Source organism: Tinamus guttatus, unplaced genomic scaffold, assembly GCF_059628265.1.
Source record: "Tinamus guttatus ecotype Peru unplaced genomic scaffold, ASM5962826v1 Tinamus_guttatus_pri_ptg000365l, whole genome shotgun sequence".
NCBI lineage: Eukaryota > Metazoa > Chordata > Aves > Tinamiformes > Tinamidae > Tinamus > Tinamus guttatus.
Window position 1 is genome coordinate 487630 of NW_028288899.1, and position 24642 is coordinate 512271.

The 24642-nt window shown below is 40.5% G+C and overlaps 1 protein-coding gene across 3 annotated transcripts in view; it reads right to left on the reverse strand.

Annotated features, from left to right (window-relative positions):
- The window catches only part of SEMA6A (semaphorin 6A), a 112104-nt gene extending 87756 nt beyond the window's left edge, over positions 1–24348 (reverse strand). For all 3 annotated transcript variants that reach the window (XM_088530302.1, XM_088530301.1, XM_088530300.1), the window contains exon 1: positions 23981–24348. The gene's annotated coding sequence lies outside the window, so the exon portion shown is untranslated. The remainder of the gene's footprint in view (positions 1–23980) is intronic.
- Between the last annotated feature and the right edge of the window lie 294 nt (positions 24349–24642).

The window sequence follows — 24642 nt, forward strand, 5'->3', positions numbered from 1 at the left end:
AAGGTTAAAAAAGTACAATTTTTGAAGCTAATCATGAAGAAAAAACTGCTGATGACTGTTCCCTTTGATGCTCATTCCCAAGCACAAACTATAGCTAACAGTACCTGTAGCTGCAAGAACAGAAATTATTAAAAATAATTTAACTACTAAAGCAGCTGTGCTAGCGATGATACAGATTCTGTATTAGGAGCTTATTCAAGTCAATGAGTGATAGAAAAAATGAAGAAAGGTATCTTCCTTCAAGACAACATTAAATTTTAGGTTGATTTGGGGTGGTTTGTTTGAGGAAAAATTAAGAACAAGCTGAAAATAGAACTCCAGTTCGCAACCCAACCTGCATTTTCTTCGCAGCTGCATAAGTAATGCCTAGCCTATATACTACCAGACCCACTGCTTAGGCAAATAGTATCTTTATTACTATAATACAGGGATCAGCAAATATAAAGGTTCCTGCTTTTGGGGCAACTCCTAAATCTTGTATGATTTAGGCTTTCATCAGGAACTGATGGTATAGTGCATCAAAGAACCTGAAGATGAAACCTTCTGAGATGTTCCTACATTCTGGAAGACAAGGTCAAAGACAGGTAAAGAGGCAAATAATAATAATAATAAGAGGAAAAAATAAAGTAGAATGTGGGTGAGCAGGCACTTTATAATGAAGATGTAGAAGGAAAAACAGCTGCAATTACAGGAAAGAAGGGAAAAAGGCTTTAAATCTGAATCCTGAAGAAAAGGAAAGGATTTGGTTGAGCTGCAATGAAGATTATGAGCTTGTCAATACTGGAATCTTGAGGAAAGGTAGTATAATTGAGGAAAGATGTAAATTTTAAGTTTATTCTTAAAACATTCTAAGCTGCTAAAGCAAACAGAGTTAAGCTGACATAAGGCCACTCCAGAATAAAATCACTTACACAGGGATCAATGAATTTTAATTAAAGTATGGTTGTAGCAAATGAGTCTTAACTATGTAGGTCCCAAGGAACAAGGACAAGGAGATACAGAGCAGGGATGATACAAGCAGATAAAAGATACAATGAAGAGACCTGAAAAAAAAACATTGTTTGTTTAAAAAAGAAAGGCAAAATATTAACCTAGTTATTCTCATCTTTGACCATCCTCAACTGTACTCAGTTTCTTCAAAATACTTGTATGTAGGAGTAATATTTGACATTGCAGATCAGCTCTAAAAGATTCTTCTGCAAATTCAGCAAGATATCCTATAAAGTTCCTGTGGACACTGTGAAGATCACAGAGTCATTTATGGCTAATCAGCTGGATATCCCGTGCGTTACTTCAGGAAATAATGAAAGCAGCAAAAGCATTTTAAATAAGAACACAGGATATTTCACCTCCCTTGTTCCTGTTATTTAATAATTTAGCTGAGACAGTAAGATTGCTGGACTTCAACACACAGCAGCCTGTTCCTGCACATATTAACTTGTTTCCCACTTCGATCCTGCCAGTGGTGATTTGCAAGTTCCGCCAATTCCTTGCCAGCTGCCCATATGACATCTGCACACCCAAGGTATTTGTTTCCCTTGCTCCCTTCAGACAAAAGCTTCTTGAGATGTTTTTCAACTGTAACCTACAAGAGCTCTTAGAATAAACAAAATAAGGTATCTTTTCTCAAGTGACCGTAGCTGAACATACTGATAACGACAAAACTAATCCAAACAACAACCTAATCTGGGGTGGTTTGTCCTACTGCTTCCAGTCAGCAAAGTCTGGAGTCTCTGTTTTCCCTGCCAGAATATGGCTCCAGTCATATCAACAAAGAATTCAGTGCTGTAGAGTACAGGTTCTGTATTCCATAAGGTATGCAGAAATGCTGAGGTCTACTGCAGTTAGTTTTCTGACAATGTCTGGCAATTTTAAGTCTAGTGAGTAATGAAAATAATAATAAAAACATGTTCTAAAACTAAAGGGAGTTGGAAAAACTACAAAAGGAAACATTTTCTTATCCCTTCTTGTTCGATGAACTATTTCTGCTTTTAAGCTAAAGTGGTTTTCTACCAGCTCGCAGGACATGGCTTTTGGTTGAGATTCTTTGGTGTTTTTGTTCTGACTCCCGGTGTAACTAGAGCAGAACCTATAGCGCTTAGCTGCAGGAAGGCTCCTTCTGAAAGGGTTTATCTTCTGATGTTGGCACAGAGCTGCCATTTTGTGTCCTGAACTCTTCCTTCCCAGGACACCACTGCAAGGGAAATAATGAAGGGAATGAAGTTGTGAACAATGTGCCTTTATGTCCTACTGATTTCCAGGACTAAAATGGCCAGCCCCTGGCTGCGACACAGTTTTCACACACCTTGCCCTAGCACATCCCTGAATCCAGCTTACATAACCAGACTACTTTAGAGGCTCAACATGTGGCGTGCAAGATTGCTCCATAGCTCTGCCAGTCGCAGCGGTCTTGTATGCTATTAAAGGCAATGAAAATATCTTATATAGAGTCCGTAGGGTCTGCAATGTGTTGTTTTATTTTTTGCTCTTTGAAACTATGAAAATTACAGTATTGTTATTACTCTAAAACAAAAGGCTCCAAAGAGCTGCAGATTAGCCAGTGAGACCTTCTAACCTTCTAACCACTCTGAATTCCAACAATAATTAATTTCTACTAACTGACTTTATTTGAAAAGTGTTCATACACTACAGTGGCAAGCTGCAATTAAATGTCTTAGAAATGACCCACTGATATGAAATCCACAAAACTTACTTCAACCTAAAATTTCAAGTTTTACATTTTTTTCAATGGATATAGGTTCTATATGACTGAAAAAAAAATGTAATCAAAAATAAGTTTCAAATATTTGGTCTTTCCACAAAGAAACTTAGCATCAATTTAATACATCTATTTTGTTTGAAAGCTATATCCTTATTTTGGAAGTGGGTGCAAATTTTTATTCCTGACATCCATAGCTGATTCGTTTGTCACCATCTTTGTGGGAAAATACCAGAAAACATTTCTGTTCACTATTTTTATCTTCTTATTTAGGAATACTCGAGCAAATGAGCTTATTCCCCAGAATATTCCACAGAAACTATAGGCAAACTGACTATTCCCACTACTGAAATTTGTGCAAGCCTCATGCGTATTTGTAAGGTAAAACAACAGTGCCTACATCAAATAAGGGAGTTATTGCAAGACCTCCCAAAGCAGGGTTTATTAAGCCTGCCAGAGCCCTGTGCTAACACAGCTGCAATGCTTTGCACAAAACACGAGAGCTGATTCGAGGAGCTCTGTGCATGGAGCCATGCTGACATGAGGGCACGGTTCCTTCTTGTTTTCCTCTCAAAGATCACCTAGCTGGTGCAGCTACACTGCTGCTGCAAACCCAGATGACCAAACAAGCAATGTACTTGCAGTAAATTTACTGGTCCAATACCCAGCTCTTTAGCAGATTTTTTTTAACAGTGTCATTGCTTGATGTGCTGGTGACTGTGGAACAACCCTCAATCTGTTTACAGTGACCTCCCCTTGTTATATTTTGTCCAGGCCAGACCTGACTCAATAACTTTAGTTCCTACTTTCAAATAAAACAGGATTGACAATCAGATGCAAGCTCTAAAGACCTCCTTATTAAGAGTCCATTGCAGTGATACTTATTTTTCCAGTGAAAATCTGTTTATAGTTTATTTTTTTTGTATAAAGTTCAAGAACTGAACTGTAATGTCACTGCTCCTCATGGTCTGCACAAGCTCTAGAAAAGCTACTTTCTAAAAATCAAGTTTTTCCCAATTTCTTTTGTGTAGTGCCCTAAAACTCCTATTTTTTTTTAAAGTACTGCATGCCTGCTTATGGTTTTCCACTATGCTAGTCTCTTCTGTTTTAATAACTGCAGGACAGATACTACAGTAGCCGAGCCTTCAACTCCCTAGTCTCTGAATAAACAAATTTGAAGTATGTTTTAGACCCAATAATTAATTTGCAGGAAATCCATTACTAAAATCAAGGCTTTCTTAAAGTCTCAAAGCACACCATTAGTTTCACATTCTGTTTGCTCATAGGGATGTCTCCTTGTTTGCTCCGATATAACCAACAATAACAGAAAAGATTTAAAAATATTTGTTTCTTTATTCACCATGTCACCCCTTGTGTCGTGACCACTGAAAAAAAAACCCGTATCTTTTTGAGGATAACTTAAGAATCACCAGGAGATGTGTTTTCAGCTAATGCAACTTCTCTCGTATCTTTAAAACAAAGTTTTCACACTTGCCAGCATTGCTAACTCTTGCATTTTTTAATCACAAGGCTGGTAGCATTAGGGTATTATCTTTGATACTCCAGCTTCTGGAAACATGTTATTAAATGAGTTGCCAGGGGTAGGAAGATTCTTCACCTCCTCAACATGCCTTTTAAGCTTGCCTATCTCATCATGTTGAAAGTCTCACCTATTGTTCTTGAATAGTGAAGTGTGATGCTAGATGTCTTTGTAATTCTAGAGACCTTAAAAAATTAAGGAACTGTCTTGTTTTCATGTTGAGATATTAGGATGGAGTCAGTGACATATTCTATTGTTACCTGAGACACACAGATTTAGGAATTCATTCCACTGATAAAAACGACCTTTCAGAGTACCATTTCTTGCAGAGAGATGCAAGCTTGTTCTGCCCACGCTGTGGGGCAGTTCTGAGCTGGCAACAGGGCGGATGTGCCCAGAAGAGTGCCCACCGCTGACAAACCCAGGCAAGAGCTTAGCTTAGACCAAAAGGGTATTTACGTGTTGAAATCTTTCTGAAAGAAAGGGTAGAATAGGGTAATGAATTCCTGTTCATTTTTACTTTTTATTATTTTTCTTTATCAGTTGATCCAATAAAGGGTCTGAATCCATAGCCTTCATCCCTGTTTCATTCAAAGGTCCATGGGAATTATGCATAAGCAAGAGCTGCAGGGTCTGCTTAAAGAAAATGCTTGTGTTGCTCATTCCATTTTAAGAAGAAAGTTCAGATCTGTAGCCAGCTTTTCAAAAGCTATTGTGCACATTCTATTGCCACTAACTTCACCAGGAAGTCTTGAATAACCAGCAGCTCTGAAAGTCATGAAACCCCCTTTAAAGCCTCCATAAATGCAAAAGATGTTTAACTGTAACAGCAAACCCCTGGAGAAAATGAATCATAAAAATATCTTTATTTGCAATACTGGGAATATTATGTAATGCATCTTTAATACTAGCCATTATTATTTTGAAGGCCAAAAAAAAAAGATACTCTTGTAGCCTTTTTATTACATATCTAGAACAAGCAATTAATGGTTACACTTCTTCAATTCTCTAAAGACATTTTTTTCCAATTTTGAAAATCTGGAAATAAGACAATATATTTAGTGACTGGCCGCAAGTCATGTAATTCTGTATCTGAGGGGATTAGAAAGAAAAGAGCTCTAAACACAGCACAAACTGCCAGCCACCCATGTACAGCATGTAAATCTGATAATTAACTCACATTCCTCTCTACATAATCCTACAAAGAAAAAATATCCAGTCATATTTCCATTTCACTTTACAATGCCTAGATCAGTTCTGATATATACTGTATATTAAAGAGCTATCAAGAAACAATCAGAGATCGTTCCGTATAACGTACATCCATCCCTTAACACCTTTCCTCAATACAAATTTCACTATGTAGTCTTTCATAGACTACATTTACTTTTCATGTAGACTTTCATAATACCTCTAATACAATCTGTTCCTAATGGCAATTTCTAAATGTGTAATTCCATCATACAAATGACAGAAACATAAGCAGCACTTGTTTCCATTTGATGAGTGCAACTGAAATCAACTTCAAGTCTGACCACCTGTGAAAATTCAACACTTAAAATAATTGCCAAAAGTTTACCAAAAGACCTTGCAAGTATTACTTCACACCAGCACACCTTCACATCGGTACACCTTTTAACTCTTCAGCTTGAAATTGGCATTACGAAGTAACATAGCAAAGTCACTAAATGATGACATCATTTTGGTATCTAAAAAGTCTGTGCCAGCAAAGTGGCAGAGTTATTTCATCTTTTCCTTTATTATACTGCTGGCTTACCATTTCATGCCATTTTTTATACTTTCATGAATAGCATGTTTTAGCTATATGAGGGGAAGGAAGGAAAAAAGAGTAATTCAAAAATTATAAACCTCAGAATAAGCTAGTCTGGATATTTTTTTAAACATTTTACATTTACATCATTACATCCTGACACCTGAGTCATACAACTACAGGTAAGTGATATATTTCTCCTTATGGGTATTAAAATGTCCTGCTCTGAATACTGCAAAGCACTGACACTTGATAGGGAGCAATCAGTGAGCAGATACAAGTCACCTGAGAGTCTGGCCGTCTGCATCTAACCTTACCAGATCAGAGGATTTCAGCCTTCAGCCCCTTTCCTAACTGCAGAAAAAAAATGTCCTTTACCTGGAAAATGTACTTCCAGACAGGAAGTTCTTCATTTGCTGAGTGAAAAAGTAACCTCCGAAGCTGAGCTTCTTTATTTTTTAAGCAACTGTCAATTGCCTGAAGCAACGCAAGGAGGCTTGAACACTCAAGGAATCTTGCGCAAGAAGCATGAGCAGGCGATATGCAAGGGAGGTGGTCAAAAGTGAGTAATAAATGCTATTTAGCTGTGACTTTGTCATTCATCATGGGTGTCACAGAACATATGTGGTACATACAAAAATCTTAGCAACTTCCAAAAAAGGACTTTCCCACATGATTCCATTTCCTTCTAAATAGTAAGTTCAGGCTGGCTTCTGTTTGGCTTACTTCATTATGCTGTGTTATCTAGCTTAGAAGGAACAAAACAATATTTTACAAACTTTATTTCAATGTTGATAGAACATAGTACACACTCAGCAATTGCTTACCAAATATCTTCCTTCAAGACCACCCTGAAACTCTAAACAAGTCAAAAAGGCCACGCTGAGAATAAATATCAAAGACATTGCCAACTTTGTCTTTTTGTCTAATTAGCAGACAAGCTCATTAGTGTACAGCTATATAGTATATTATGCCTGTAGTCCTTGTTCACATTCAGAATGGCAGAAAAGTAGGTTATAGTCACATATGCAGAAAGCTGCACAGTGCTGGCAGCAGTAGCAATATATGGGAAAAACGGAGACAGAGAAGCCTGTTGCTCTAATGAAGTGAAAATTCTACAACACACTGTGCTATAAAATGAGATTTGGCATCTTAGGGGAAGAACCAAACAAAGGATTAAATAGTGCAGAGCACTACTGATGGAGCATGTCCCGGCCTCTTTCACCACGGCTGTTTTCTGCGTGGGGGAGGAACGGGTGGGAAAGCAATCAAAGTTCTTAGCATTCGAACATGTTCCACGGAGCATCACACCATGAATGAACCAAGTCAGCTATGGGTCATAAACAAACACTATCATTAGAAAATACGCATGATAGATGTGTGTGTGAGGGCAAGTGTCTGAGTGTCTGCATGTGCATGTGTAGGTGTTTGTGTGTTAATATTTAATGTAGCTAAGACAGCTGCCGCTGGGTTCAAACAGTTTGGCACCAAGCAGCATCATTTATAATAAAGCCAGATCTTAGTACTTGTACAACATACAGAGGCAACCAATACTAAAAACACAAGTGCTCCAGGAACTGAAAAGACTGTTTGTCTGTTTGAACTAAAGATTGTGCAACCTCTCCAAGTAGGAGCAAGCCCATGTAATTAGTAATGAGCATATTTTAGCTCAAAAATCAAATCAAATCTTTACTTTAAATAATTTGAGTCAACTCTGTTCTATTTAAAAAAATAAAATTTGTGGGTTGGGGGAGTTGCAGCTGTTACCAATCAAATTTATTTAAAAGGATAATGTGAAACAGTGTGTTTGGGAAAGTTCATAATCATAGCAAAATTAAATCACTTTTACAAAGCATTTATTTGAAAAGTTTAGTACACAAACTTTGAATATGGCAGAGAGCGTTTCCCTTGCAGTTTAGATTTAATTTCATTCCTGGAAACTGCTATAAAACTTTTGCTCACTGCAGAGGGATTCTCTATTTACATTCGTTTTTAGTTTTAAGACCTGTGACAAATACCAGATTGCTCATGTTCATCACCAAACAGATAGCACAGCCACATGTATTATCCTGCCTCCTGGAATTACCCAGCCAGCATGCTGCACTGCTTTTGAGCAGCCAGTTCAACCGTTCTTTTCTCTGCCGACATCTATGCCCTAAACTCACAAACATCATTTTGAACTTTACATGTGTATTTGCACATCTCCATTTACAGCAGTAGCATGACGTGGATTATTACACCTTAAAATAATGGTTCTCAGTCTGATACTTTTTTTCCCTACTCTGAGGCACTATATTCATTGTCTTTATAAAGGTAAACCTTGCTTATTTCAGCAAGAATTTTGGTACAGCAAAAATGCCAGATTGGTACCTGAGTGCCTACTGTCTCTATAGCCACAAGCCTCCTTCTTCCCCTCCCCCAAAACTACTCCCTTGGAAAACAGAGGCTGCCACTATTAATATCAAAACAAATCAAAAATTACAGAAAATTGAACATCTGTATCTAGATAGGCCTTTGCTTCCTTCATAGGGTTACTGAAAATTTTCCTAAACAGTGCCAGGTGCAGGGACTTTAAAAAAAAAAAAAAAAACAGAAAGGGAAGTTTTATTAGTATAATGGAAACTGGACAAAAGCCATTAACTGATTTCATACAGTTGACCAGCCAGCTGTCAAACGGCAAGGCCTTCCGCTCACAGTCATAACAACACAAACTCAGTGTAGGCCTAGAAGTAAAAAGATTTTATGTCCCATTAGCAATTTCCCTTAAAATGCATATATTGTAAATCCTCTTTCCACTTATTTACTCAAGATTTAAGATTACAACACAATTGCTTACTGTACTTCTTTCATGGTTCAGGATGAGGTACTAAATTCAGATTTTAAGAGTTACCAGCATTTGAAACCGAGGTCTGGCTGCGAACCACTGGCTCCGACAAGCTTCATGGCAGACGCAAAATGCCTGCTGGAGAACAATGCCTCCTCTTTCTGCAGTATTCTGTATCAATCTCTTTTCCCTGCAGAAAAATACCTTTCTAAACCAGTCACTGGAGAAGCTTGGCAGTGAGGGGGAAAACTTTCTTTTTCTACCAACAGCTTATTAGAAAAGTTAAAGGAGTCTCATGAGATTTCCCAGGGCAAGAAATAGGGTACGGGAACAGAAGAGATTCCTGCTTTCTGGCTTTCTCTCCCATCTACAGAATTTTATATGAAGGGTAAAGAAATAAGACAGAGATGAGGCTATTCTCTTGTTTTCCCATGCCAGATGTTTTTTGCGCTTTAGGCTTCCTAAATACTTTTGACAGGAACAGCTCATCAGAAAGAAATAATCCCACAACTCGCTACAGGTTGGTAAGATAGAGAAGGCACATTCCTCCTGCACTCTGCTGTATCTCTGTCCTTCCTCTATCCATGTATGCACCTATACAGTCCTATTTCATACAGCTGACCCTGAAACCATGTTTCTAGAAATTTTCCATCCCTCAGCCTGGAACTTACTTTGTTCCCTATAATGTCTTTTCTTTAAATCTTTCTCTACACTCCTGTATTTGTCCCGCTGCTTGTGGGCAGTTGGGATGAATCAAGAGTAGTATGCAGCCACAGACCTCCTCTGCTCATAATTTTAGTGTTTAAAGGCTTCTTGTTGACTTAGTCATTATTTTATCTTTGTCAAAAACAACCTTTTGAAAGATTACATGTACTAAAGCACTGATATGCCTCCACAAACTTAATTTCAGTTTAATTGACTGGGGAGCAACTATCAAAAATACCTTTCTTTTCACTGACATACTTTGTGTGATACTTCATTCATAAAAATGTGGTTGAGATAAAGCAATAGTCTTAGCTGCTTTGCTATGGAAAAAAATGATTTTCTGGAAATTTATGTCTTTCTTAGATTCAAACTTAGTGAGCAGATATTAACTTCGCACATAATCTTTATAAATATTATAGACACTTCAAAGACATTGCAAATATTAATGTGGATAAATTCTGTATAACTTACTTGCCTCTAGTGTATTCTTCAACAGGACAACAGTTTCCCATCTTTTAGCCTGATCATAGTTAATGCTGAAAATATGGATTAGGTACTCAGTTCATGGAAAGGGTTTCATTTACAGTGATAAAAAAGGATTTTTCTGCAGTTAACATAATCAATTTGTCCTTAATTTTTCACTTAGTCTTGCAGGTTCCAGAATGACGTTTTATCTTTTTATATCACATACTCTAACATAAAGGCACAATAGAGTTTAAAGCAGAGAAAGACAGAACTGCCTTTAAGATGTCCTAGTTTTTCTAAGTTAAAGCCATGGCCAAAGACAGTGTCCTTGTTTCACATCTGTTGACGTCAATGGAAATACTGCACATGGTCCTAAGAAATCACAGGTTGCACCACACGATTTAAAAAGCTTTTTTATGGAGTATCCCACCTATTCCTTAAGAGATAATCTGCCTAGCTAACACGAGTGGCTCCCCTGCTTCTTCCTAACTGTGTCCCGTATCATCGGAGGCTGTGGCAGGCAGTCATCAGAGCAGAATGCTGGGGCTACTCCAGCAGTGCCTCACACTGGCCTCACACTGCAACACGGTCTGCCCCTCCTCTCACCTTCTGCTGGTCATGCTAAGTATCCAATGACCTTTCCAATATCCAACCTCCCTATTTTCCAGGCTATTCAGTAGGCATTGAAAAAGGTTTGGAATAGATGAGTAGAGTGTCTATGGTTTGTACTGAAGGGAAAAAAAAAAAAAAGGTGTCATTTCAGCCCTAATGTTTCCAAACCCATGGCTTGCACAATGTCTGAATCTAAATAAACAAATTCCTGCCTGGACTAAAAAGCATGATTTACCAGGTAACAGGTGCAGGTAAGGCAAGCAAGCAACATCCATATTCGCAGATAGATTTCCCTGCTGTACTGAATCACCTTCACGGTATACTTGGAATGAGAAAGCTTAGAGGCTTTTATAATTCCTTTGGCATGCTTGATTTATTTATGTACACAATTGAGTTATTTCTGTTCCAGGTCTCTCAACATTTTAGTTCTGGCACTTTTTAGATGTACACGACACATTTTGTTAAAAAAAAAAAAATAGTGATACCAGAGCCATGAGGACTAAAGAACTGAGAGAATCCTTTGTGAATGTATCCCCTTCCTTCCACACAAAAGGCCAGTTGCCTTCTCCCAAGACCTTGCCTAAAACCACCTGCAGGCTTTCAGATGTGTGACTAAAGTGCGGATTGAGTGGAATACAAAGGTGTGAACCAGAGTCATAAGGAAGAAAAAACTCCTTAATGATCTTCTCAGAGAGCAAGGACAGAATACAAATACAGAAACATCACCTTTTCTGAAATGTCTTCCCCATCTGAGAACTACTTCTGTGGGACAGTCTGCAGCGGCGCCCAGAAGGTCGTACCTTGGCAAACAGACTCAAGGGAAGCCCAGGGCGAATGCTGAAGGGCAAATAAGGGCATGAAATTGTCACAGGCCCACAGATGGACACCACGAACATTCAGCTGTGCCCTTCTGTAGGTTTCCCAAGGGCCTGGAGATCTTGAGAGATCAGCAGGAGTTGGAGCAGAATTGCACCAAAGCATTAATCTCCCTCCGTGGGGATCTTGCTGGGAAAAGGGAAAAAGACCTGCTAACCTTCTAACCTTTCAGAGGCCTTTCTGTTAGGACTTATGTGTGCTTGGGCTTGAGTCCTAATTGCTTAAACTCACTATCGGATGGCTAAAAGAACCACTGCCTCTGTTTTCCTGTTACAGATCAAAATATGACTATATTTAAGAAAATGGCCTGCATGTAGGCTGAAAGATGCTGCATCTCTGCAAGACACAAATGAAATGTTTAAAAATAATTGAGTTCACATAGGATTCACTTGAGGCAAAGCCCAAATCCAAATGCTGTTTCTCATGTAGTTAAAACCTGGATTGGAAAATGAAAATTAAAATGCCCCCGGATATGTGGGTCAAACCCATCTCTAGCTGAATTCTAGATTACTTTTAAAACGAAGAATTACAGGAATTACTTTTTTTTTTTTTTAACTGAACACTTGCACAATATACAGCTGGTGGAATATATTATTTTGCATCTTACAAAAACTCACTATGTTTTTCAAAATTCTAGAAGCTCTTCATACATAAGACAACAGATAAATACTCTTTTGAGCTACAGAAAAGTTTCTTCATCTGAATAAGAAGAAGTGTTAGGACTACTGCCAGAAACTATTTAACAGGTTGGAGCAATTTTAAAACTCTTGTTTGAACAACAACAACAACAAAGTTTAAAGGACCTGGAATCTCTATTTTTCCTTCCTTCTCAGAAAAAAAAAAAATCCAACTAAATTGTCTCAAACTATGCTTAGTTCCTTTAATAATCATAAAAAAACAGAGCTCAAGACAGACTGAGAGAATGTTAACCTGAAAAATTGTTTTGCTAATATGCACAGACATGGTTTCTGCTCAGTGCAAATTGTATTATTTTGTGTTCAACTGGTTGCACTTGTGTAGTTTGATTTTCTTATCTATTCAGCAGGACTAAGCAAAAAGGGCAAACACAAACCAAACACGAAATTATTTTCTGTAAAAGTAGGACTAAGATCTTAGGACTAAGAATCTTATTTGCAATTCCTTATGCAGGCAGCATATCTTACCTTAATCATATGTTTAATGGCCTTACCCATGTTTCCGAGAGCTTTTCTGCATGTCCATTTGGCTAAACAATTTTCAAATGTCTCTGTAGAAGAAAACTGTTAACTCTGCTGCTTCTCACACTGTGTGAGACAAGGTATTTGAAGAGGTTTTTGAAGAATATGGCTTATGTCTATCATTTTCTGGTTTATTTCCATTGTTTTCACTACCCTAATAGTTATCACGCTGCCTCAACTCTCTGCACTGAGATTTATAAACACAAGAGGGCAGGATACATGTAAAAGAAAAAGTGTATTTCCCTATTAGCTTTCACAATGTAAACAGCACAGAAGAGAAAAATGTATAGAGAGATTCACTTTCCCATTTTCAAGGCAAAAATCTGATAAAACTCTTCCTATGTTTATTTACACAGTAGATTATGAGTTGTGGCTTTACAACTAGATTTAAGAACAGTATCATGTGGTGACTTTTCTTTTCCTCTCTCTTGAAATCTGTAGCAATTGCTAGGGCCATCCTGAAAGGATAAGACAAGTTACTTGCACTTTTCCAACTTCTCCAATACAACTAATGAAAAATGCAAGGAACTCTAAGTAAATTCTGTCGTGGAAACCTTTAAGACTTCCCTTCCCCTCATGCATACACACTCGTACATACACTAAATGTATTTATGTAACTATATTTGGTTCATTCCTGTGGAATCCTTTTAAAAATCTAATTAATTCTCACAACAGGTTATTACAGGATATTTGTCTAGAAAAGGAAACCAAAATTGTGGAGTGGCATTCCAGTCTTGCTTCCTGATGTATGATTTTGAAAAAATTCCAGACATAAACTCTCCAAGCTAAAATACCAGTTCATCAACATATGCTTGTACTCTGAAGAACAATACCTTCTCGATGGTTTGATATTCATTTCCTCGTGAGATGATTTCTTTCAAGTATTTTATATTTCTGGAATTAACAGCAAGTATTCAAGTCAGAAAGAGTTCTGTTATTGATATGGATGAGTTGCAATGGGCCTTTTTAGACAAATCCCATGCCAGGTGAAATAAATATGGATATGTAATCTGAAGCAAAACTGTGCCCTCATTTTGTCTGTTTGATGTTACAAGATCAAATGTTAGATCCTGCTAACCCATATTTTTGTGCCTTAGTGCAGCAGCTGTGCACTTACATGAGTAATGTAATTGGCTCTGATGACAATCTTCATGTCAGTTAAGGCAATTTGTTTGAATAGAATTTTACAGAATGAACCCCAATATTCAGATCTTAGGAATCTGGCACAAAGAAGGAGGTCGGAATCCCGGAAGAAATAGTAGTGCGAGTAGCCACATAGGTATTTTAGATTTTGTAAAGCTCTTTAGGTTCCTTGATTATGACAACAATGAATTCTTTGAACTGTTTTACACTGATTAGTGACCACTTACAGAGAAAAAAAAATGCTATTCAAGGTAAGCCAGTGCCAGCATTCTTACAAATCCCTTCTCTGACATTAGCAGTCATTATTCGACCTACATTTTCCACCCCACTTCTGCACATCAGCAGCATTCAGCTGCAACACCATATTACCAGAAAGGGTCAAGCCTTTCTAACATAAACAACACTTAAGTTGGGTGCTATATGTGTTTTTTTGCAAATGATGTCGCCTCCAGGATTTCAGCTACATAGCATAACACATAAAGACAGAAGAACACAACAACAACAACAAAAAAGGCAGGCAAAAATGTAAAGGTTGTGCTGAAATGAAATCAGAATTTGTGTCAGAGAACTCACTGCTTTACAGACATTTTGCTTTTTATCTTATAACTTTTTTTTTCCTGATATGTTTATGCATACACGCAGTACTCTAAGACAAATGTTCTGACAAATCAAAATAGCATTATTCTCACAGTCAGCAAGTCAGTCAGCAGCCTTCATCTCACACCTTCAAGCTATTAGCTCCAGGTTGGCTAAATACGCCTTCGGACTACACTGCTATTGAGCAAGAACAGGACGCCTCCCCCCTCCCTTCTTTTTTTCCTCATACATCTTGGGAAAGGAAGTGTTCTGGCAGTATCTCTAGGTCTTATGCTCAGAACAGGATAAAGCGAAAAAAAGACGACACCACCCTACAACATATGCCTCTCATGATGGAATTAATCAGTGTATCTGAACATGCTGAACTTCCCTGAAACAGAAATAAAAGGAAACACCTTGTAGATAATAATGAAAAAGGGTAGCAGCTCATGCAAAACTTTTCCTTTTCCCACAACAACTCTTTAAGGATTTGAATCTTAATTTCTTTGTAAAGAAAAACAAAAATCCTATTCAAGAATCACTTTACTGGGAAAGAAAAGCATCTGGATCCCAAAAAATCCCTAGAAAAGGTTTGCTGCCTTGCTTCTTTGCAAAATCTGAAATGACTTGCTTCTCTGACTCTTTTCCAAGAAGGAAAATCTTCTGCACGATGTATTTTTATTAAAAAGCAAATCTTACTGGGTAGAAATAATTCTGAAAAATGAGGTTATACAATCACCTTCCTATAGAAGATAACAGCAAATATTAAAAAAACAACCAACAACTTAGTTAACTTTTTGTTAAGATAGTTAAAATAATTAGGTAATAACTGCAAAAGCTGAACACTCATAACTAATAAATACAAGTTATATCAGAAGTTGATAGATTGAATGCTATTAGAAATTTATAGACATGGAACCAAGTTTTTGTTCATACAGAAAACTAAACTCAAAACTTGATTTTAATGCTCTATGCCTTGCTTTCATCAGCAAATATTAGAGTTATAATGAAAAGCCAGTAGTATAAAGAATGACCCGAGCTTCAAGATTGGAATTAAACAGCTTGTGAGCTTCTCTATATAAGAAGAAAGGCATTTTGAATCAAATAGCCGTGCTCATGGAATGCAGTACTACTCATGATAGATAACCCCGTGTGACGCGGCCTCTGCTTTGCCATAGAACATGAGCCAGATGACAGACATGCAGCCGCACTCTGCGCAGGGCAAGTGAAAAACTGCACCTCTACAAGGCACAAAGGCCTCCCGCTTCTCCTGCTCTAGCACTTAAGGATAGGATGTAGTGGTTTCCTCCTTTAGCCGTGCCAACTACAACTGTGCTACTTCCCAAGCCGACCCAGCCACACCGGCCGTAGCACCGTGGAAGCAGAGCCACGGCAAAGGCTCCAGCTTCCTCCCCATCCGCTGTCCCCAAAGCACCCGAAACAAGTTTGGGGAGCTCAGGTTCAACGCCACATGCACCCAAGTGGCGGGTTGCGTCCACAGAGAGCCCTGGGTCCAAACGAGGCAGGCCCTCCTTCCCTCACGCACCTTCATAAGCATGAAGTCAGGACAATTCTCAGCCCTCCAGGAATATTCAGGCAGTAAGATGTTATTTAATGTGTGTAAGTTTTGCAAAACAGAAAGATAAACATGTAATAGTTACTCTTTCAGAAATAATTTCTGTCTTTTCTTGATGAGCTCACGAGATTGGTTGCTAAAATTCAGCTGCCTGGGGCTGTAGATGAACTCTTGTGACCAGACATAAATAAGCTGAATGAACTATATTGAACTATAACTAGAATAAGGGTTTGTTGATGAGGTGTTTGCAGAAGCTCTCCACAGGAACAAGTCTGGGCTTCTCTACTGACTATGCAGTCACTTATCACTAGCATCTTGGATGTAAAAAATAAGTAACAAAAACCAATAATGTTAACCAAAAGTAAAAATGTTTAAATTCTTTTCTAAAGATAATCTAACATTTAATGCAAAACTAAATAGAGTGTTAAAAAATCTGAGGGAAAAAAAAAAGAAAGAAAAAAAAAGAACAATTTGTACCTCTACAGCTTTTGACCAAAGATGTTTTTCTTTGGCAATAATTTGCTTTTGCGGTCACCAGTCCCTTTCCAAAGAGAAGTGTAACTTGACCAGGGCATATTACTTGCTCTGTCAAACTATCACAGTGGAATACTGCTAGGTACAAAAACATCATGGAATTACCAGGAAAATGTTTCAGCTTACCTTCGTATACAATATGCATATACAATAGAATGTAAAAAGTCATATCACAAAATACAAACTGAGAGAGAGCACAAAATTACAAACACGGATATTCTGTGTATCGACCAGCAGGCAAAGGTTTGTCATCTGTAAAATTCATATGAAATTCTTGGACTTCGAAATTGTTCCTTTGGTAGAAGGACTCCTGAATGTTGATTACAAATAACAAGCACACATTTCGAATCTGCTTATTGATTGCCTTGGAAAAAAATGACAAGACTGAGCAGTAAAGCCACAAGCTGAAGTTTTGGAGCTCATCTTTGAATGGAAGTTAACTATTTGAAAGTTAAAAAGCAGCTAATTTTCCAGATCAATTCCAATTATATGGAATTCTTTAATATGAATTGCACAGCTTTTAACATAATTCTCTACTTTCTGTGAATTTGAAAGACTTTTTGTGATCGGAAAATACCTATCAAACTTATCTATGCAAGAACCAAATTGCTTTATTAAAAACTGGAGGGAATCACTTAACTCTTCAGACACTGGAAAATAAAGCACAAAAGAAATCGGATTTAAATACCTGCTTACTCCAGCTCACATGGAAGTGATGATTTTTTTTTTCTCAGTGGGGAAAGAAGAAGGACCATGATATGCTTGGTGAAAGATGTCTGTGCATTAATTTATATTTTGCATAGCTGACAAAAAAAAGCAATTAACATTCAACACTACATGGAAAAATCTGTCTTCCAGATAGTTTATTAGACCTGTTTACTACTTTACCCATTTGTCAAACAAATGACGACTCACTACTTATGTCTCTGCATTTCTAAAAGTATGCATGTTTTAATGCTAGATTTGTGAACAGATATTGAAACATTATTAAAAAAAATGCTACCAATGCCAATACAGTACAGAAATAGCACTAGTTCCATCTGACAAAAGTTTACTTCCCCTTTTCTTCTTTGCAATTCAAGCAGCTCTGCAGCTAACAAAAGGGTACTTGTTGTCATTGGGCACCGAAGAAAAAGGCTAAATTTAAGGTAACAATGAAAACAATAAACATTAACTCAGTCTCAAACATGATGTCATGTTGTACGTAGCTAAGTTAAAAGAGAATGTAAAACAAATTACCTGAATTGCTTAGGAAGCCCTAAATGCCCTAATTTACCCAACCATTTATCAGCAGTACTAATGAAAAGCCTTTCTTGCAATAGATAAAGGTAGCCATTAGTCTCTGAAATGCACATTTTTACCAGCAGGACAAAATAAGAAGCAAATCTTGGGAGTAAATATCAGCTGGAGATTCACATAACAAGGTCCAGAGAGACATAACCAAAAGTTTTCTCTTTTAATCCAACTCTGAATAATGTTGGAAGCTGTTTTCTGTTCCGTCAGAACACTACTACTGCCAAAATAACTGCAAGGCTTGCAAGTCCAAGGATATCTCAAGCCTTTCCCAAGGCACCCCAACACTATCTGAGGCACTGAAACTATGGCAACCGAATAAGAAAGCAGCTTCCATGATTAATAGATGAAGATCCCAGCGACAGCGCCTAGCTAGGCCATAATTCAAGAATGCAAGAGGAATTAGCATAGAATTCGTCTCAATCTACTAATAAAAAGTAGATTTCAAAAAGCATCAACAAAAGAGCAATTTTTCTCTTCTCAAAGAAATACTCTACAGAACTATGCACTGCTCCAATTCCCATTAACGCTATGCTGATCAGCTGCCTCCAATGCCAGAAGAGGCTAAACATTCACTGATTATGTGATGAAGGAACCAATACAGTGAATTTCCCACCTGACTGTATTAAAGACATATATAAGAATGCCTTTGTAAGAATACTCAATATCTAGAACATCTGAGCGAATCTGAAGAGCCAGAGAGAAAGTAAAACACGTGTTTTCTTCAGTCAAAATATATTTGGACACAAGTTTTCCCAGTGTGCTGGGGATTTGTATCAGTGAGAACTTCTTCATTTGCTGGACCAGGAAATTTGTTTTCTCTACTAGAAGGCCATGTGAATCTATCAGAGCCATTGCAAAACTGAGAAGAGACTAGGAATAATTCTTTTAAAGTGTATAATCTAATTTCCATTATTATCCTCAGTTAAAAAAGAAAAAAAAAAACGGTATTATGGACTTCATCCACTTGGTGATCTCAGACTAAGGTGAAATGACATAATAAAAACGTTCTGTATTTTTTTCCAATTCCATAAATCTGAGATTTGCACTGAAGGCAACTGGCTCTAGGGACCATACAGATATAAGAACTTTTTTTTTTCTTTTTTTTTTTTTTTTTTACCCCTAGCAGTATAGTAAGGGTATAACCTTACAGTGAGGGCACATTGAGGCACAGCTTTACCTGGGGAGAGAGAAGCAGCCAAGGGCTTCCTCTACCAAGAACTGTGTGCATGATGCCATGTCACATGTTATCCTGCAATGTTGTGCATCTGTTCCTGGAAACTCTCTAACCTCAGCATAGCATGAATACTATAAAACTGTATTTTTGTTGCGAGTTCCTCAGGAGTACTTTGGTCAGTTTCTTTAAAAAACAAACAAACAGGAATGGGGGGCACGAGGTAGTCAATGGCATGTGAATTTCAAGTATCTGATGTAAATACTCTATATAGAAATGGCTATTATTAACAATAGATTTAAAGGAAAGGTCATTAGTGAATGCAGTGAGTTACCATATGCTTTCACTCTGGAGAGGCACCAACTGGCAGTTCTGTTAATAGCTGTTTTATCTACTTCATTTTACATCTCTATTTCAGCCACTACAGAAACACTTTGGGAATTGGGGAAACATTCCTTTAATAAAAAAATCTCTGTATTCACACACAGTATAGTATTCCCCTCCTTTTAGCTAATAAATAACTGCAATTCCATACTGTGGAAGACTCAACTATCAAGAGGATTTACAACAAATTATGGGATAATGCATATAGGGTTTTCTCATTTTCATCTGCCTGTTTTAAAAATGTTATCTTCCATTCTCTAAAAAACTATAACTTTAGATTTTGGAGGTCATGGGTCTGACAGCCTCATTTATGCTGATCTGGTTCACAAAAGTTGAGAATATGACTATTTTATGGGGAAGGGCACAGATATCTCTTCCCTTTCCTATTTCGTGTGGCCCCATGATTAATTTATTAGCAGCCTTTACTGTCTACAAATATCTTTTAGATGAACGACTTCCAAGACTTTCTGATTATTCCAATGTGGCGGGTGCACACCTCTTTTCTATTAAGTTTTTTTTTTCCCTGTCCAGTTCCTGTTAAATTCTCACTATAAAATTTAAATCCTTTCATATCCTCCAGTTGCTAAAACGCGGTAGGCGAGCGAGCGCCTCGGGACTCCAGAGGCCGCGCAATGTGCGTACCCGCGGCTCAGTAGGTGGCACTCTTCCCTTTAAATCCTTCAGCAACGCCTCGGTGCCGCGCTGCCATACTTGCCGTGCTGCAGCAAGACCCACACCAAGGTCAGGTCTTGTCCACCATGGACAATTAGAGATCCCGGAACGTATTAAAAATGTTAATATTCGGCTACTTCCATCATGAATCATGGCTCAGTTACATCAGAAGGAAGCATATAAGGAGGAAAAAAAAAAAAAAAGGCATGCAAATCCTGATCTGCCAAGGTTGTACCTGAACTGGAAAGTTCACTTCTGCTTCCACAGACCCTACACACATAAAAGCTGTTCAGAAAGACTCAGAATATAGAGAGCTTTCAGGCTCAGACCCAGAGTTTCCCCTAGGTGCTTGATTTTGTCTCTAATCACTGCTCATTTTGCTGTGTGTTGTTGGTCAGCAATCAGACTCCATACTTGCTGTATTTTACTGCCAAGACTATCTCTGTATTTGCCTCACCCACCTCTGAGCAGTGTTGATAAACAGAATTAATGATGATAGAACACCGAAAGGATCACCAGCACAAAGCATTGTTTTTTCCTTCCATGTTTCTGTCGCCCTGTCATGCAAAAGGGAGACAGGAAGATTTCCACAATTTGTTCTTGGCCTGAGTCAGATACGACTTACTCCAGAACACACACATCTGGGTCTGAATAAACATTAAAGGTCTGATCCATATGGAGAAAAAAAAAAGAAAAAAAAAAGAAGTACTAGTACCATAGATTCAGGTCCTCAGTAAAGACTGGTTCTTCCCAGAAAGCAGTATTTTCAGAGTAGGGCCTAAACATAAAAAAGCCCACCTTCCCTATCTGAAAAAGAGAGGAAGAGGGGAAGAGACCACACTTGAGTCTTTACTCTCATAAAATTACTGGGGGAAGAGGGAACATAGTTTACTTAGGCAAGACTTATATTTGAGTATGACTAGTTAAGTGAGGGCTAAGCATGCACCTCCTTATTGAAGGAATAGTAGTAGTTATATATATTGCAGCATCTGTATAGAATGGGGATAGTCAGAACTTCTTGTAGGGCTCAACTTCCCTCGTCCATGAGCTGGGTTACTCTGTTGCCTGTTTCCAGCACTCTGCTTTAGTGGATGGGAATCAGGTACTATACAGAAAACATTTGTTTGCATAGAGTAACAATGTGTTCTTGCAAACAAGTCCGATGCAAGGCATGCATTAGCTCAGGTCAATTTAATCCTAAAACATTTTATGTCTTCCCTGCTGTAAACCATGTGAACTCCTTTTATGTGTATTTATGTATGGCTCTTCAAAACAAGATGACAAATTTCCCCTTCCCTTCACAAAACATGCACAAGCAAGTTCACAATCACCTACTTCCTTTTTAATGCAAACAGTTCTATTCTGAATTTATCACAGGTCATTAATTCGATCTTTCGCCTCCTTCTCTTCACCCCCCCCCGCCCCCCCAAGTTGAATGCAGGAAACTCTTTATTTATCCTTAGCCCGACCTACCTCTTTCTCCAGCCTCAAACTGCAGTCACTGCACTCCTCAGTGTACCAACATTAAGAGGGGACTTTGCTAATCTCTACTTTCATCTTCAAGCAGCTAGAGGTGTTAACTACATATGTTTCTCATAGATGATACTGCCCAATTATTTTGTGCTTCAAGTTTAGCTGGTAAGATTGATTTCGCCAGTAGAAGTAAATACATACAGCTTTAATGCAGACTAATTGAGAATATACAGAACATCTGTGACCATATAATTCATTTTCCCTCAGAATATTCACCCGTGCTTCAGGCATTCAAAATGAAATACATGAAAAGCAAATGTTGCAAGTATAGTTAATGCTATTAGTTATTACAGTTAAATCCATTTTGCATTCGGACAGAAACCTCAGCCGGGCTCAGTCTGATCAGAGCTAAACTTCCATAAAGTCAGAAGGAGATTTACTTCAGCAGTGAGCAGTAGAAAACTGAGATCAACATTTTAATGCATAGCGAATTGTCTGAGTGTGGAGAAAGCTCGGATGTTTTCTCTTGGTTACATGTTAAAAAAAATGACTTTCAGGAAAAACAAACAAACAAATAATGTAGCATTGACAGTGAAATGCCTTGTCACCTATACTTTCCTTAAGGGTAACAAACCTTCCTGGTCTTACTGAAACAAGTATATCCATTCAAACATGTATGAGAGCACCTCATAAGAGAAAAAGGTTTGCTGGAACAGACCCAATTTTCCCCACAATAGATCAGTCTCATGAAAATAATAATAATAATAAAAGAAGTCGACTAGAGCAAGATCCTCTTGCTTTTCTAGACTGAAAACAATCAGCAAAGGAAACCCCAAACGTGATAACAGTTGCATAAATCTTACTCACAGAGAGATGCCACGCTCTCCTCAAAATCTCCGCGAGAGTAATGTGATTAAAGGAGCCTGACTCTGCTGGAGTTTCTCACGTCGATGCCAAAAGATTTACCCGCCAAGCAAAGACTACTCACACGAGAAAGCGTCGCTGAATGGCACTTGGGTTAAATGAACGCAACGCGAATGCAGTCACTGGAACTACTTTTGCAACAGTAGCTAGGTGTGCGCTCTCCCCACCGTATTTGAGATGCGTGTTAGCGCAGGACGATGCTAAACACAAGTTAGCAGGATGCATGTCAGGCGATGAGGCACCGCAAGCAGCCCCGTGACAGCGAGCGGCTGGGGGGTTGGCTCCTCGTTACACCTGCACCCTGCGCGCACTCACCTTGCACACACAGGGGGTCGATTCCACCCCTCCTCCCCCCAAACTAAAGCACGACTAGAGCCCGCTTTTTTTGCAGTTCTATGAGCAACACGATTTTGCGCGCTGCAGATGCGCGCTACACAAACTTCACAAGCAGCGGCCAAGAGAGCGGGAGCCGAACCAGGCTCCCTCCGAACGAGCGGGCGGACGCGGCGGCGGCCCCCGGACGAGCCCGGCACTCGCCCCGCGCGGGGCAGGGGCACGGACACGGCCGCGGCCCCCGCCAGCTCCTCGTTACTTTCTCCGCGCCCCCGGGGCCAGTCGCCCCGCCGCTCTCCCCGCGCCGCGGGTGACCGTTGGCTGGTGGTAACGTCCCCGCGTCCGGGGACGCCGCCCGTCCGGCAACAGCGGGCACGGAGACTGGGGAGAGGGTCCCGGGGAGAGGGTCCCGGGAGAGGGCGGGGGGAGCCACTGGGAGGGCGGGCGGACAAGAGCTCCTTTGTGTGCCTGTTATTGCCCTTTAGGAAAACTTTCTTCTTTATTATTTTTGTTATCCGCGCGACTCCCCCAGGGCTGGAGCGAGGAGGGAGCGAGGGAGGGGGAGCCCCGGGGGAGTCCCAGGGAGGACGGAGGAGCGCGGCGGCCCCAGAGCCGCGGCAGCCCCCTCCCGCTCGCCCGGCGGAGCCCGCGCGGGGAGGGCGCCGCAGTCCCGGCCCCGGCTCGGGCGAACAAAGCCGGCGGCGGCGGCCCCTCCGCCCAGACCCCGCGCACGGCCCGGCCTCCCCTCAGCTCCGCGTATCGCCCCTCTAACAAAGAGTCTCCCTCGCTCCGAGGCAGCCGCACGCGGCGGCCCCGGTACCGGCGGCGGCACCGGCCCGGCCCTGTAGCGGGCGCGGTGCCGGCCCGGGAGCACCGCGCTTGCAGCCCGCGGGAAATGGGGTACGGTCAGCAGCCCGCAGGGGAAAAAGAAGGGAGGGAAAGAAAGGAAGAAAAAAAAAAAAAAAAAAAAGAAGCAGCGAAGCCCGGAGCTGCGCGGCGAGCGGAGCAGCCAGCGCGGCGCAGGCACTTGCAGGCGGTCTCCCCCCGCCGCAAACGCTGCCGAGGCGCAGCGGCAGCCGCAAAGCGCGCACCGTCCTCGCCGCTCCCCGGCGGCCCGGGAGCCCCTCCATCACCCCGAGACGCCGGACGCGCGGAGGGGAGTACTGTACCTTGTCGGTGCATGTATCTAGGCAGCTAGAGGACAGAACTAGCTGCTGAGGTGTCCCATTTAGTAATCCATTTAAGGGGATCTCTCTGGGAAACTGGAGCCACTCTCTCCTTTGCAATCCTTTGTCATTACTACATGTGTGTTTCCTGGGGGATGCAGTATTTAGTACTTCTACTTTCTGAATTGCGATTGCAATTTGTTCATTTTCCAACGACGGGAGAGAAGGGGGGAGGGAAAAGGGGAAGGAGAAAGAAAAAAAAAAAAAAAAAGAAAGGCGGCGTTAGCAACTCCTCCGCGAGCCCAGATCCCACTACGATTCCGCTTCGCTCAGTCCCCTTCAGCCGCGCCGCGAGTCATATCAGGCTCCGGCGCTGCTCCCTCTGCCCCCCGTGCTGCTTCGGGCCAACGCGCGGCGTGGAGGCGCCCGGCGGAGCGTGTGCGGGGAGCGCCGCGCCGCGCCGCGCCGAGCCGAGGCGAGCCGAAGCGAGCCGAGCCGAGCCGCGCCTGCCCTGCCTCCCTGCAGCGCCCCGCGCCCGCCGCCGCCGCACGCGCTCCGCCGGGGGCGGGGACAGCGCCCGCACTGGATGGCGGCGCGGAGGGGCGCGCCCCGCCCCGCCCCGCGACCGGCCGGGCGGAGGGACCCGGCGCGGGCTGCGCGCGGGG